The following is a 15,163-nucleotide window of genomic DNA, read 5'->3' as shown; positions in this document are numbered from 1 at the left end:
CCAAGCACCACACTCAGAGGGTTGGGGAGCTCAGGTTTATTGAGCCGGCGGACCCAGACGAGCTAACGCTCCAAAATTCTGGGCACCGTTCTAGGTGAATTCTCTCCTTATATAGGTTAAAACACATAGCTACAATTGGCATTAATTGATTGGCTACAGTTGGCATTAATTGATTGGATGAATTGATCAGCTACTCAATTTCCATAGGTTACAGGTGATTAGAGTGCGGGAGTTGCTAGGGGTCACATGCAAAGGGTTTTCAAACAAAGCCGAGCAGGCATAAAGCTATGAACCCCAAATTTTTCCTCATCATTCCCCCCTCTTGATGCCCCTAATAATCTTTATAAGGCATCAACTTCTTGATCATCTAGACCCATGGGCTGATAACCTCTCAGGGCCAGAAGGTATAACTAGTCTCTGCAAGGCAGAATTTCATCGTAACCCTGATTTTCAGATGTTCCTCATCGAATTCCTCAAGCTTCCGCCCTGTGTAGACCAGTCAGCCCTGGTGTGACTAGAACAGGGCTGAAGCTCTTAGACTGGACTTGTTTGTCTCTGCAGGAAGACCTGAAGTGGCTGGTTCAGATGAGTTTTTGCAGTCCAGGTCTCTCACTCTTCTAGAGGTACTGCTTTCTTCACCTAGGTGTGGTGGATCCTGTAACTCATCTCCTGGCTGATAGGGATGAACCGAATTGCCCAAAGGAATGGGAGTCCTTTGTAAGGCTCCTTGGGTAATATGGTGAAAGACCTTTCCCAGGGCCTGGAGGTGTCGAGACATCTCCAGGTCAGCTAGTTGTTGGGGGTCTCCCTTGAGTCTCCTTACCACGGTGTGGGGTGGGGGCTCCCGTATAAGAGTTCAAAGGGAGAATAGCCTGAGGACCTCGTGGTGCACTGGGCTCGGAGCAAGGCTATGGGGAGCATATCAGTCCAGGGTAATTGGGTCTCCTGACAGTTTAGCTAACATAGTCTTAAGGGTCCATTTCATGCGCTCAACTTTCCCTGAGCTTTGTGGCCTGTAAGCGACGCGAAGCTTCCATTTGATTCCCAGTGCCTTGGACAAGGTCTGGACTATCTCAGACACAAAGCCTGGCCCCTTGTCAGACCCTGTGGAGAGAGGTAGCTCATATCTGGGGATTTTATCTCTTAATAGGGCCTTGGCCACCTCTCGTGCCCGTTCAGGGTGCGTGGGGTAGGCCTCAGCCCATCCCGAGTAGGTGCAGACTATCACGAGCAAATACCTATAGCCCCGGCAAGGCTCGTGGTGTTGCTTTACTAGCTGAATGGCTATAGTACTAGGAACAAAGAGCCTTTGGTCTGGAAGTTTCCACCAGCCTTCCTTCCCCTGTTGCTCCCTCATTTAAAGCCCATTGGTCTTCTTCTATGCTATACCTCGGAGACGAAGGCAATTCTAGTGCCAAAAGGATTTCGGAGTTTGGTTCAAGGCTCACTGTAGGATTCGGTTGGGTTGCTGCCTCCTTGGCCACCTGGTTAGCCAACCGATTCCCTCTGCTGACTGGGGTCAGTTCCTTTTTGGTGGCCTTTGCAATGAATGACTGCCACCTGGGAGGGCTTCCAAATTGCCTCTGACAACTGAAGGATTTTGTCTTTGTTTTTGATCTCTTTTCCCCCTTCTGTTCGTAGTCCCCTTTCTTTGTAGATGGCTCCATGTGCATGTAAAGCAGCAAAGGCATACCGTGAGTCTGTGTAGATGTCGGCTCGCTTCCCCTCGGCGTGCCTCATCGCCTGGATGAGTGCCCATGGTTCAGCCCGTTGTGTGGACCACCCCTGGGGCAAGGGCTCCGCTTTTATTGTTTCATCTGTTGTTGTTATGGCATAGCCTGCTTTGTGTTGTCCTTCCTGGACAAAGCTGCTTAAATACAAGGATTCGTGAGTCCCCAAGTGGCCCCCAAGTGGACACGAGCGGGCTTTACAGAATGAGCGAGCAGTCTTGTCTCCCGTGGCCCCAGTGATAGTTGCTGTCCGACCTGTGAGGGGAGCCACAGGTGTGGTCACCACAGTGTTCAGCTCCGGTGTCTACCATGAAAGTCATTGATTGGCCCCTGATTTTCACCGCAACAGTTGGCTCCCGGGGGCCCAGGGTCAGGGAGCCCGGTCTCCCCTATTCTGACTCTGTTCCAGCCAGGCCAATAAGATCTTGGACGACTGGCTCAAGCTGGTACCTTCCTCTGCTGGGTTGATCGAACTTCTCTGAACCTTCAGTTGCCCCTCTGCGGTGGGGGCATTCTTTTTCCAGTGCCCGGTTTCTTTGCAATAGACGCACTGGTCACGACGTAGCAGTGGTCTCTTCTTGGTTTCCCCTTTCCATGGGGGAGCAGCCTGCTTCACCGGACCCGGGTTCCCCAGTGTGGCAGCCAACAGGGACACCTTTTGCTTCATGAGCTTGTCAGCCATCTTTTGGGCTTCACGGTTACGATTCACAAACACCTTGTTTGCGACTTCCAACAGTTGGGTGGCATTCATCCCAGCAAAGTCCTCAAGTTTCTGAAGCTTACGGTGGATGTCAGCATGAGACTGGGCCATGAATGCCGCATTAACCATGCGTTGATTCTCTTGCGCCTCAGGGTCAAAAGGGGTGTACACCCGGAACGCCTCACATAATCTCTCGTAGAACTCCATAGGTGATTCATCTGGCTTTTGGTGCACTTCCATCATCTTGGACATGTTGGTTGGTTTCCTAGCCCCTGCTCTCAGCCCCTGCAGCAGGGCTTGTCTGTACTTGCCACGAGAGCCCTTCCCCTCCGGGGTGTTGAAGTCCCAGTTGGGTCGGACATCTGGTGTGGCCCCCAGGGCCCAGGCTGCTGGATCTATTGTACCAGCTGGTGCCTGCTCTTGGAGCCATCTCCGAGCCTCTGATAGAATCCGACAATGTTCCTCGGTGTTGAAGAGAGTCAGGAGATGCTGACAGTCATCCCAGGTAGGTTGGTGGGTGTGAAAAATGGACTCAAGGAGGTCAATCATTCCTTGTGGCTTCTCCGAATAGGATGGGGTATGGTGTTTCCAGTTGAGGGGGTCGGTAGTACTGAAAGGCTGATAATAAAGGACTGGGCATCCTGTCTGGATGGAGCCATTCTCATTGACCTGAGGAGGGCCTCAGGCCTCACGCAAGGGCATCTACAGGGCTGTGGGTTGCTGTGCTGGTTGGCCAGCCAAGCGAAGCCACTGTGAGCTTGGAGGGGGCTCTGGATTTGGAGGCGGTGAGGACACAGAGGGTGGAGGGCTGTCTGGTAGAGGATGAGGAGGCTGAATGGGAGCTGGTAGAGCCATTGGTATATAGGGTGGAGGCAGAGGAGGCTCTTCTTCAGGGTCCTCTTGGATAACCTTGGCTGGTTTTCTTTACTTTTTCTCGGAGCCGGTTGGCCTACAAAGATCCTACACTGTCCCTGTTTATTCATGCAGAACCAAACCCAGGGAGGCAGCTGAACAGCAATTTATAACCAGGAATCTATGTATGGAAACTGGACTGGGTGCCCAGGGGTCCCTGTCACCACTTGGTACACTGCTCTAACTGTAGGGAGATCCAGGGTATCCTCTGTAGGCCATCCTACCCTGAAGGTGGGCCACTCCAGCTCGCACAGCGTGTGGAGCTTTCCCATGGTCATCTTAACCCCATAGTCTCCAGAAAAACCTTTCTCAAAGTTTTTCATTGTACAATCCAAAACAGTTGGCTTTGAGGAATTTCCTCCCATCTTAACAAGTGCAACCTGCTTCCTTAAACAGGAACGAGAAAGTAAAACCCAATATACTGGCTCAAAAGGTTAGCTGAGGAAAGGGGAGGATAATCCAAAATTGTACGGGCTCTAAAGCAAAGGGCAGTTATTCTTTTCCTCTCTGTGTATCCCACCCTGTATTGATGGCACAAAGACAAACAAGGATGGGTGCCCCCTCTGAAGAGGAGACCACTCAGGTGCCCACCTGGCCACATCCCCATGGGGAACTTAGGTGCCTCTTAGCTTTGGTGGGTGGTATAGAATTCCGACTTGAATCTGACTCACAGGGAGGGACTGGGTCCCCCAGAGGCAGATACTGCCCTGAACTGTATGAGGTCACCATGGAACCGCAGGTTTGGGCCCACTTGGACTCCATGGCCACGAAGGCTGTGGAGCCACACAATCATCCTGGAACAAGGACGAACCAGGGCACTCACTCACACACACTCACACACACATTCAGACCAGAGCTTATCACAGTGCTTCCCTCCTCTGGGAAAGTCCCTAACTGGTGGGTGCCTCCCCACTCTGGGGAGGTCCCTACCTGGTGCTCTTTTTACCGAAGACCTTAGGAGGTGATCAAGCTCCTCTTCCATCTGGAGATGGGACCTGACTGGGTTCAGTGCCCAGGGGCCTTACCTTATCCTGTGACTGCTTCTGGTGAGTTGGTCCGTCCCTCCAACGAGTCTGGTTGGGGCCTGGCCGCCCAGAGAGTCAGAGTGCCAGTCCAAAAGGGAACCCGGAATATCGTTGGGTGGTGTGCCTCCTCTTTCATCTTGGAGCTCCTTTGTCCTGACCCGGCCAAACCACCAGTCTGGTGGCTCAAGGGGCCGGCGTAGTTGGAAACTTGCCAGGGCCTCCAAAAATGTTGCAGAAATTGATCCCATGAGAAACCAAGCACTACACTCAGAGGGTTGGGGAACTCAGGTTTATTGAGCCAGCAGACCCAGATGAGCTAATGCTCCAAAATTCTGGGCACCATTCTAGGTGAATTCTCTCCTTATATAGGTTAAAACACACAGCTACAATTGGCATTAATTGATTGGCTACAGTTGGCATTAATTGATTGGATGAATTGATCAGCTACTCAATTTCCATAGGTTACAGGTGATTACAAAGCGCAGGAGTTGCTAGGGGTTACATGCAAAGAGTTTTCAAACAAAGGTGAGCAGGCATAAAGCTATGATCTCCAAATTTTTCCTCATCACTTCCATTTCATTAATTAGTACGGGGAGTTTTATAGGACTTTCTTTCAGTCTTCTTTTTCTCTTCAAAATCTTGGGGGTTGAACAAGAAGGAGGGGATGCAAACCTTAGTGAAGTTTTCTCAGTTACCACTGAGCATGATGGCCAAGGGGAAGGGCTCTGGAGGCAAATTGCCTGGGTCTGAGAGCTGGCTGTCACTGTCACAGGGGTGGGACCCTTAAAAGATTGTTCAGCCTTTCAGTGGCTCAGTGTTCTCATCTGCAACAAGGGGGTGTAATATCCTACACTACCTTTCAGAGTTGTTATGGGGACTTAATAAGTTATTATATGGTAAAGCACTAAGGAACAATGCTGGTCACACAGTAAAGCTCTGAGAAAGCTGTTATTATTGTTATTATTAAGTCTTTTATTCAACTTTTAATTGTACTACCACTGCTGACTTTCAACTTTCCCCAGAATAAATTAGGATTGTTAAAGTGTTTAGCTGACCTCTTCTCCCCATATTAGTGACTTGCATCTGGAAAATTGTTTGATTTTGATGGTGATCTAACTGGTGACCTAAAGGTAGCGGGAGACTGGATCCAACATCAGATTCTTAGACCTTGAACAGGCAAGAGGACTGTTTAGCTCATGCTAGACAATCTTTTGCACATGCTTCTAACAAGAGCTTTCCATATACAGTCAGACATACCTTAAGTATTAAGAAAAGTCCAAGTATGTACGAGTGACCTTTTTGTTTGTTGTTGTTTTCACAAATCAAAGGAAGGAAATATAATTTATTTGGAAGTTGTAGAAGATTTTATCTTTCAGTTATTATGGAATCTTTTTAGCAAACTAGGATTCATCATGAAAACAACTAAATAAAGCCTGAATTAAAGACATTCTCTCTGAAGGCTTTGTGGAAATACCAATGCAGCTAGGATACACAGGATTAGCTCCAGAGAGAGAGAAGACTCATTGGAATGAAATTAATTCTCTACCTTTTCCCCTTAGAGCATTTGCCAGTTCTTGGCAAGGCACAAGTGACTAAGAAGCTGGAGAGAGGCCAGCCTCTGAGGGTCAGGGAAAGGAGCAGTATTTGAAGTAATCTCATAGATCTGGAGAGAAAAATAGAAGAAGGAGAAGGAAGAGGAGGAGGAAAAAGAGGAGAAAGAGAACAGAAGGAGAAGAAGAAGTAAAAGGAGAAAAAAAGAAACATGGCGTACTCAGACTTAAGGAGCCAAGATCCTGGAGTGGGTTGATAAGTGAGATGGATGCTCGGTACAGGATTCCCCCTAAAGACATTTGCAAATTAAGCCAAAAACTCAAAAATCAGGGCAAGAGTAAATGAAATTAAGATGTTCCAAAGTTCCAACATTGTCTAGGAAATGTAAAAAGTTCTAATTTATATCAGAGTCTTTTGCATATAACAGCCTATGAAAGCAAGCAGAGTGTGTCTGAAAGAGTGGAATTGTCAGCAGTATCATGGTACTAAGAAGATTAAAACTGAAGCTCAGAATTCATCAAGAGGGACTGAAGGAAACACCTCAAAGTCTCAGGTGGGAGCCCTAGTCACCTACAGCATGGCACTGTGAGCAAAGTAGTTGTGGACTGAGACTTCCTATGAGTGCAAACAAGTTGCAAATTAGCTCATGTGTCCCTCTGCTGCCTGCTGGGGGAGAGGGTGAATAATCTTCAGAGAAAGATAACATCATGAGACTATCCATCATTTTTCACACAACAGGTTCATCATTCAGTCACAATATTCTAGGACTATAAAGGAATAGAAGCAAGAGAAAGAAAGCAAACCCTAGAACTGACTCACAGGTGACTGAGGTGTTGATGTTATCAGATAGCAAACTATTGGATGAGGTGATAAAAATTTTCACCAGAAAAAAGAATCAATTTTAAAAATCAAATGAAAATTAAAGAAATAAAACATATGATAGCATTTTAAAAAGTCAATAATTTGGACCCCTTGAGGAGAGATTATTAACCTGAAGATATGTAAGTAGATAGAAACTCTCCAGACTTAAGCATAGAGAGCTAAAAGGAATAGATTAAGAAAGAGCATAAGAAAGATGTCATATCATAAATGCCTAATATACACGTGTTTAAAGTCTCAGAAGTTGGAGGAACCAGAAAAGGGAGGCAGAAACAATATTGAAAGATGTTATGGACAATTAAGGAAAAAATATGATGACTTATCAAACCACACGTGCAAGAAGATCTATAAACTGCAAACAAGATAAAGACAAGAAGATCACACCTCCAACTTTTGAACACTGAAGAGAAATGAAAAACTCATAGCAGCACCCAAAGGGGGAAATTCCTATTATATCATCCAAAGATTGGGAGCTGAATTCTCAGCAAAAGCAATGAAAAAGAAGACATCATTAAAGGGCTAAAGCAATATACGATTTCCAACTCACTATGCACTACTAATTCCTGACAATATCTTTCAAAAGAATGTGAAGACTTTACCAGATAATCAGCCAACTGCAATGAAATGAAATGCAGAAGTAACTCTTTCGACAGAAGTTAATAGATCCAGGGTCATGTGGAAAACGAAGGAAGTAATGAAGAGCAATGGATGAGTTAAATATGTGGTTAAGTCAAATAAACGTTACTACATGAACAACAATAATAATGTCTATGTTATTTAAAATAAAATTAATGCCATTAATTCAAAAATCAGGAGAAGAGAAAATGAACTTAAGATATTCTAAATTCCAGCATTGTCTAGGAAAATGTAAAAAGTTCTAATTTATATCAGCATCCTTTGCACAGATTTTACAGAATACATAAAGGTGGGAAAAAATATATATGTAAGAAAATATATAATAGAAAATATATATGTAAACCAAGATCTAAAACAATGATTCTTTTGGGAATTCCCTAGTTTTAAAAATTAATTCATTTTATTTTTGATGTTAAAAATGTAAATGTAAAAAGTGTACAGTGAAACGTGGCAACTGATAAAAAGGTATAAACCCTTGTGACTATCAGCCAGAGGAATGGCTAGACCAGTTCTGTCAATCCAGGAAGTTTCCATCAAAATATCTCAGAGAGAACCACTCCTCTATTCTGATATTTCAGGAAAGTGAAATCACACAGGACTATCAAATGGGTACATTAAAATAGATAAGTTTTAGGTGTTCAAAATAGTTTTGATGCGCATATTTTGCTGAATATGCTCTGGGAGTGGGGATTATCAACGTTGTTGCGTTATCTGTAGTTGGTGGTTTTAATGCCGAGTACTCATCCATTATGTGAATATACAAGGGTTTGTATATCACTTCTCCTGTTGATGGACATTTAGGTTTATCCAGTTTTTGCTCAGTATAAATGATATTGTTGTGAACATTTTTGTGGAAGCCCTTTTAGATGTATGCATTCATTTTCCTTACTAGAAGTACTATTACTAGGTAAAAAGTAGTACCTAGTAATAGGTACTCTTTTTAACTTTGGGAGAAACTGCCAAGTATTAGGAAAGTGGTTGCTAAATTACAATACAATCAATATCACACAGTAATATATACAGTCAGATGGGGGAGGGAGTGAGAAAACAACTTAAAAAATCGAGTTTTCTAGTTCTTTTCTTCTTAACCTTGTTCCGAATATGGCCGAATGGTCAGGCCACAGGCCTCTGTCAATGGCTTTAAAGCAGCCCAGGCAGGACCGGACGGACCTGATTTGCCCGGAGGCTACCAAAGAGACTCCCTTTTGCCAAGAGGACACCGGAGAAGCGCGGCGGCGAGAGGGCTGGGGTGGAAAAATCATGCGGGTCAGGCGCAAAGGAGCAGAGGGGAGGGCAGGTCAGAAGAGTGCTGGGTGGAATTGAGACAGTCAAATTCCAATCCCATGCCCAGTTTCCGTAGTGTAGTGGTTATCACGTTCGCCTCACACACGAAAGGTCTCCGGTTCGAAACCGGGCGGAAACAGACCTTAGTTTTTCCTGAGATTTACATTCCCATTTTAAAAACTAAAAGGCCCGAAAGGCGTGGGATGAGGCAGCGGGAGCAGCTACATTTTTGATCCCAAAGAAACATAGGAGGAGTTCCGTGACTACCTGAAAGCCTACTCAGCACTAGGAACCAGCTCTCTTTTCTTTGCCTGGAGTCCAGGCCACAGTCAGTTAATCCAAGGGGGCAAAGGACAAGGCTGACTGTCGGGAGCCGTCTGGACAAGCCAATGCTGTGACAATGTCACCAGGCGCCAAGGAGGACCGCAAGGCCAGAACTCCTTGGAAGGGCATTTTGGAGCAGGAGGATCGCAAGGCGACCGCTCCGCAAGGACAGGCCCCAGACCATCTCCACCCATTTTACATTCTGTTGTTTCTTTGTAATACTATGCTTACCACCCACTTCCCTTCCTGTTTCTATGTCCCCAGGAAAGAACCAGGGTTTGACACATTCTTTCTCCGTGTCTGCCCCACCAAGTCCCCTCCCACCACTCCTTGGTGGAAAAGGCGGGCACCTCAGGCTACTAAATGCTGGAGAAAAGGGGGGTGGTGGTGGCTCTTTTTGTAATGCTTATGATTGCAGCAGTCATAAGTATAGACAGAGACATTAGGCATAGGTGTGGGTGCTAAGGGCTATAGTTTGCTTAGATATAAGATTAAGAAGTTATTTACATATGTTTACCTCAGAGTCACAAGGTTTGCAAGCCAAACCGAGGAAAGAAAGAAACTGGTAGATGCTGAGGGAAGATATGCTCTGTCATAAAATATTTTTTCTGAGATATGCTTACTATATAAACACACAAAGCTCTGGCAATAAAAAAAAGATCCTGCATAGCTGACACAGGCCTCCTCGTCTCTTCCTTGCGCCGACACCACTCATCCCTTGGGTACTCCTGGACCCGCGGGAGCTGGACTTCGGGTTATCTTTACATCCGGAAATCTCCTCACCTACTAATCAGGCACCTAAATCTCCTCTACACGTTGACACGAATTATGTCTCTGGAAACCAAGGAGTTCATCCCTGTGAAGCACATTTGGCTTTCCCCCACCTCAGCACACATGCCGAACATGTTGATTTGCGTGACAGAACAAAGGAGACCGAACCCAGCTCTGCACCGGGGGCTCGAGCTAAAAACACACGGCCTCGAGCCAAAGACACGTAGGTGAAGAATTTCAGGCTCCACGAATTGGGCTGGTCGCGGAGGAAAAGGGAGCCGCTACGCATGCCATTATCAGGAGAGCCCCTGTAGTCAGATCAGAGATCAGGAAGTAGACGCATCCACTCATCACCCGCTGAGACCCAAGTCTGCCCCTGACTCAAGAAAAGTGAGGTTCAGAAACGGAGCTTGTCCTCGGCTCTGCCGCACACAGCGCTAAAGCTAGAGTAGGATGGAACACAGGCAGTTACCTTGTGGCCTGGCCTCAGAACCCAAAGCTTCTCCCAGGACAGGAGAGCTGAAGGGTGATGAATAGCCGGCAACAGCTCCTGGGAGACTTGCACCGCTGCATGCAGCCCTGGGCCTCTGGGAATCGCCTCCTTTCCTGCTCTCCGCATCTAAGGAATTTAATCTTTACTTTTATAATTTTCTCCTGGAGATGATAAACCAGCAGTCATACTTGGCTCCCTGGTGGTCTAGTAGCTAGGATTCAGTGCTCTCACCGCCGCCGGGGTCTGATTGCAGGCGAGAAAAGCTTCCCCACCCACCCCCCCCACCCCCCGCCCCCAGCATCTCCAATCGCAGGAGTCTTCCTCTTCCTGCCCAGACCAGGGCTGTGTTTTGCTGCAAGGTCCCATGCAAAAGAGCTTCTGCACTGAGTCCCTAAATGCCGGTGAGTTCCGGCATCAGAGTCCTTGACATTGCGCAGGCTGGAGGAGGTGACATGTAAAGAACAGCCTGGGCTGGCCAGCTCTCGCCTCCACTCTTTTCTCTCTGTATGTTAGAAACCCCAGGTCTTAGAGAGTTTTCATCCAAAGAGAATCTGGGACTTGAATTCCAAAAATTCATTCAAAACCCAAACCCTTTGAAACATATAATACAGAAAAGTTGCAAGAATAGGAACATAGTATATTCTGTACCTAAGTGCACAGTTAACGTTTTCCCACCTTTGCTCTCTCACTCTCTCTCCATGTACAAGAATGGCGACACCACTTGAGAGGAACTCGCAGACATCTCAACTCAAGATTGTTCCTTTCCTTTGGCATGTTTCTCAAAGCCAGCTTCTGGGGACCTGTCCTCCAAGGCCAGGGGAAGGCTTTGTCCTTCCGAGGAGGCCCCCTTGCCCTTTCAGGAACCTGAAGTCGGTTCTCATTCGGACGCAGAGAAGCTTCAGGAGGAGTTTTCTGCGGCTCTCCCGGAAGCGCAGGCTAGGCGCTCCCTGTACTTGCAGGAATCTCCCGGACCGGCAGCCCTCGGGACTCCTCCCTGTCCCCTCGGTGGGCAGCGAGGTCTTGGGTCAGCCTGAGCGCCAGAACCGCCTGCCTCGGGAGAGACCCTTCAGGAGGTGCAGCTGCCCGCCCTGGCTCTTGCCTGGCTCTCTGTGCCCTGCAGGGAGCGTAAAGGGTTCTGACCACACAAAGGTGAAGGATCCTTCCCTGTGGCGGGAGGATGAGAGGACCAGATGGGAAATGCCTCAGAGGGAGGGAGAGTATTCTCAAGAGCTTTCCAGAATTGTCTGCCTGGGGCACTGTCAGTTGGGTGGCTGCCCTATGATAATAATGCTTAGTTTTGTCTTGTCCTGGTCTTGACCCAGTCCCAGACCCAGTCTGAATCCAAAAACAGAGGCATCCTGGTTTACTGTACATTTTCCATTGTGCCTCTCTCCGAAGTGGGGTAGTGATCCACCTATTTCCAGGATCCCAGTGAGTAGCAACCATGGTTTTTCTGTTTTTCTTTCCTTGAACTTTCTGTTTGCTGAAATGTAACTCAGGAAACTAAAAAAAGGTTTAGGTTTAGATAAATTAGCTCTCCATGCTAGGTACAAGGGAAAGAAAATTCAGATTGATAATAAGGATGAATTTCGAATACTTTTAACACTCTAGAAAATTCTAATAATTAATGTATAATCACATAGAAAGTGTTTATGTCCTATCATACCTCCAGAGATGACTCCTTGTATGCATCACACTGGTTTAATAATTTTGGTCTAAAAACTACTTTATGTTGTCATCTAGATTTTCTAACAATGTGGAAAATATTGGTGGCACAGTATTCTAGTTTGTGCAAGTCTTGGATTTATTTTCTATTCAAAATCCTAATGAAAAAGAACTGCTTAAATTTCCTATATTGGTTTTAGTTTCCCTTAAGCAAACTTTAATTCCAGTATTTATGTTTATAAAATTTAAAATTATGTATTGCTGTAAATTAAATATAACATGTAACTATATATATTACAATTCATCTCAATTAGCAATTTTAAGATCTATCATTATCTTTAAGTTCTTTGATATTAAGTTAGGTTAATTAATGTATAATCTTTGCCTAGAGAATTTCTAATTAAGGTAAAATAACAAAATACTGTTTTAATATAATGCTGCCTCATATTTTTATCGATTATAGAGTGGCCATAAGTTAACAGATTAAGAGAATGTGTGGTTACCTTTAGGAGATGGTGGTGAATGTAGCTATCATGTCACCTGAAGAAGTATAAAGCACATGGACTGCCTAAGCCGGGAAGGAAGGATCTGTTGTTTACCTGAGGTGCTTGTTTATTTTTTTAAAAATCCTGGTTCTTGGTTACTTGCCTTCTAGATGGGAAGTCACCCATTTTCTCAAGTGCTATGCATCTCTTGTTTCACTTACTGCTGGTGCCCTTAGGCCCTGGGAAGGACATGACAGGTTGTGCTCCCACTGTGATTCTTTCTCTTTCCTTCTTTCCCTTTCTTTCTTTCTTTCTTTCTTTCTTTCTTTCTTTCTTTCTTTCTTTCTTTCTTTCTTTCTTTCTTTCTTTCTTTCTTTCTGCAATGAGTCTTCATTGCTGCACGTGGGCTTTCTCTAGTTGCAGTGAGCAGGGGCTACTCTTTGCTGTGGTGTGCCGGTGTCTCAATGTGTTTCTCTTGTTGTGGAGCATGGGCTCTAGGCTCATGGGCTTCAGTAGTTGCAGTACATGGGCTTAGTTGCTCTGCGGTATGTGGGATCTTCCCAGACCAGGGATTGAACTCATGTCCCCTGCATTGGCAGGTGGATTCTTAACCACTGTGCCACCAGGGAAGCCCCTGATTCTTATTTTTGATGTCTCCAGGTGTGGGTGCATCAGGGGCAGGGACCTTGATTTCCCTTCTGACGCAGCATCTCTCCTGGAGAAGGGCTTGGTACCTGGTAAGCACCTAATAAGTGCTTGCTGATTGAAGGCATCTTAATGCAAGGTCCTGGAAAGCTGAAGAGGAGGAGAAGAAAGAGGGTAACATCCACAGCAGCCTAGAGTATAAGGGATAGAGAGAGACAGATAGGCACACACTGAGAGAGAGAGAGAGAGAGAGAGAGAGAGAGAGAGAGGGAAATGTCCTCGAACCTAGAAACATCCTAGATTTAATATGGAAAAACAAACAGCTCCTGTTTGCTCCTGAGATTCAACAGAGGAATCATTGGAAGGTGAACCAATAACTCTAAGTATCCAGGTTCACACAAGATGCATTATCAGGTGCTGGATTCTGTAGGCTGCAACAATTCATCTCAAATGGGATAATTTTTGCAGAAATAGCCACATACTGTTAAGAAATCATACAGAGACAGTCATGGACATGCAAATGCACCCTGGTATAGGAGGGAGACCAGTCATTAGATTGTATGTATCCAATCAAAGCAAAAATGCAATTTATAAAGAAAAAGGAAGAGGAATAAATGTCTGGGACCAGTGTTTTGTTTGTTTGTTTTCTCTCTAATTGATAAGCTGTTCAGCAGGAAGCAATCCGGAGTCATTCTGGTTGGTCTTCTCTGAACTCAATTAAGTAGGTCACCACTAAAAACAATTACAATTATTGGAAGACTTTCCAAACATCTTGGAAGTTTAGCTGCTGAACATATGCAATATGGTATCTCTGGGTAATGCCCACATTGTCTTCTCTGGTACCTCGCACTTAGTTGAGTCAGTAGGGCACCACTTCCCTTGTTAGAGTAACAGATAGATGTATAGAAAGTTTGTTGTGGTGGCAAGACCATGATGAAAAAGACTCTCATTCCTTGAGTTGGAAAAAATACATTGGAATATAAATGAGCTCACCTATTGAAGTAAAACTAAGAACAGAAAGAGATACCTTCAGCTTCTGGCAAAGGTGGAGTGATAGAAATCAGATTTACCAACCTGCCTAAATTTCACTCTTCCCCTTTTCTCCACCTCCAAAGGAAAATAAAAAGACAAAATACATGAAATACTGGTTTTCAAGACACTGGAAACCAGGAAGCAAAGGACAGCAACCCCTGAAAAATGAGAAACAAACAAGATGAATCCTGTCATTGGTCCAGCTTACTGCTTTCAGAGAGTTTCCAGGCTTGGCACCAGGAGGGGGATCTGAGGTCAATTCCTTGCACTGTGGGGATGAAGCTAAGTGTTGGTGGAGAGCAAGGAAGCTAGAGTTTGCAGGACAAACATCCAGTGATAAGAGAGAAGGACAGAGAAGCCGGGGCTATGAAAGGGTCTCCCTCAAGTACTGAGCAGAGTAATAAGTGGCGTATGCTTATGAAGAAACTGCTTGAGGCCAAGGAAAGAAACTTTTGAAAAGATCATGGAACCTGGTGCTCACACAGCACAGACAATTGTACTCACTCCCTCCAGACAGACTGGACTACTCATAATTTGTGGGCCATTGGGAAGAACATTCAGGAAACTTTTGTTTCAGTGGTGGGAATAATCAGCCCTAGACTGACCTACCTAAAAAATCAAGAAAGGAAAATGCAAAGGGATCAAGCTGTTTACAAGCCACTTAACTGTACCCCAGAACAAAACTCAAGAAGTTTTATAGGAATACCAGAATAGCCAGTGCCCAAGAAGGGAAACCTTGACAGTGTCTGGTATCCAGTCAAAGAATGCCAGGCATGCAAAGAGGCAGGAAAACATGATGTGGGAGACTAATCGATCAATCAAAACTGAACCAGAACTGACACGATGTAAAAGTCAGTAGCGAGGACTTTAAACAGTTATCATGGCTGTGTTATATATGTGCAAAAAGTTAATTAGAAATGTGAAACATGCAAAAATGGCCAAAATCAAACTTTAGAGATGAAAACCATAACATCCAAGACAATAAATTCATCAGCTTGAACAACAGATTAGACATTACAGAAGAAAAAAAA

The 15,163-nt window shown here is 45.3% G+C and overlaps 1 non-coding gene across 1 annotated transcript; it reads left to right on the top strand.

Annotated features, from left to right (window-relative positions):
- The first annotated feature begins 8,783 nt into the window (after window positions 1-8,783).
- On the top strand, window positions 8,784-8,856 carry TRNAV-CAC (transfer RNA valine (anticodon CAC)). The gene has a single exon. It is a non-coding gene; the product is annotated as a tRNA-Val (tRNA).
- The last annotated feature ends 6,307 nt before the right edge of the window (window positions 8,857-15,163 follow it).

The sequence above is a fragment of the Hippopotamus amphibius genome, chromosome 1 (genome assembly GCF_030028045.1).
Source record: "Hippopotamus amphibius kiboko isolate mHipAmp2 chromosome 1, mHipAmp2.hap2, whole genome shotgun sequence".
In the NCBI taxonomy this organism is placed as follows: domain Eukaryota; kingdom Metazoa; phylum Chordata; class Mammalia; order Artiodactyla; family Hippopotamidae; genus Hippopotamus; species Hippopotamus amphibius.
This window is presented reverse-complemented; position numbering and strand designations above follow the sequence as displayed.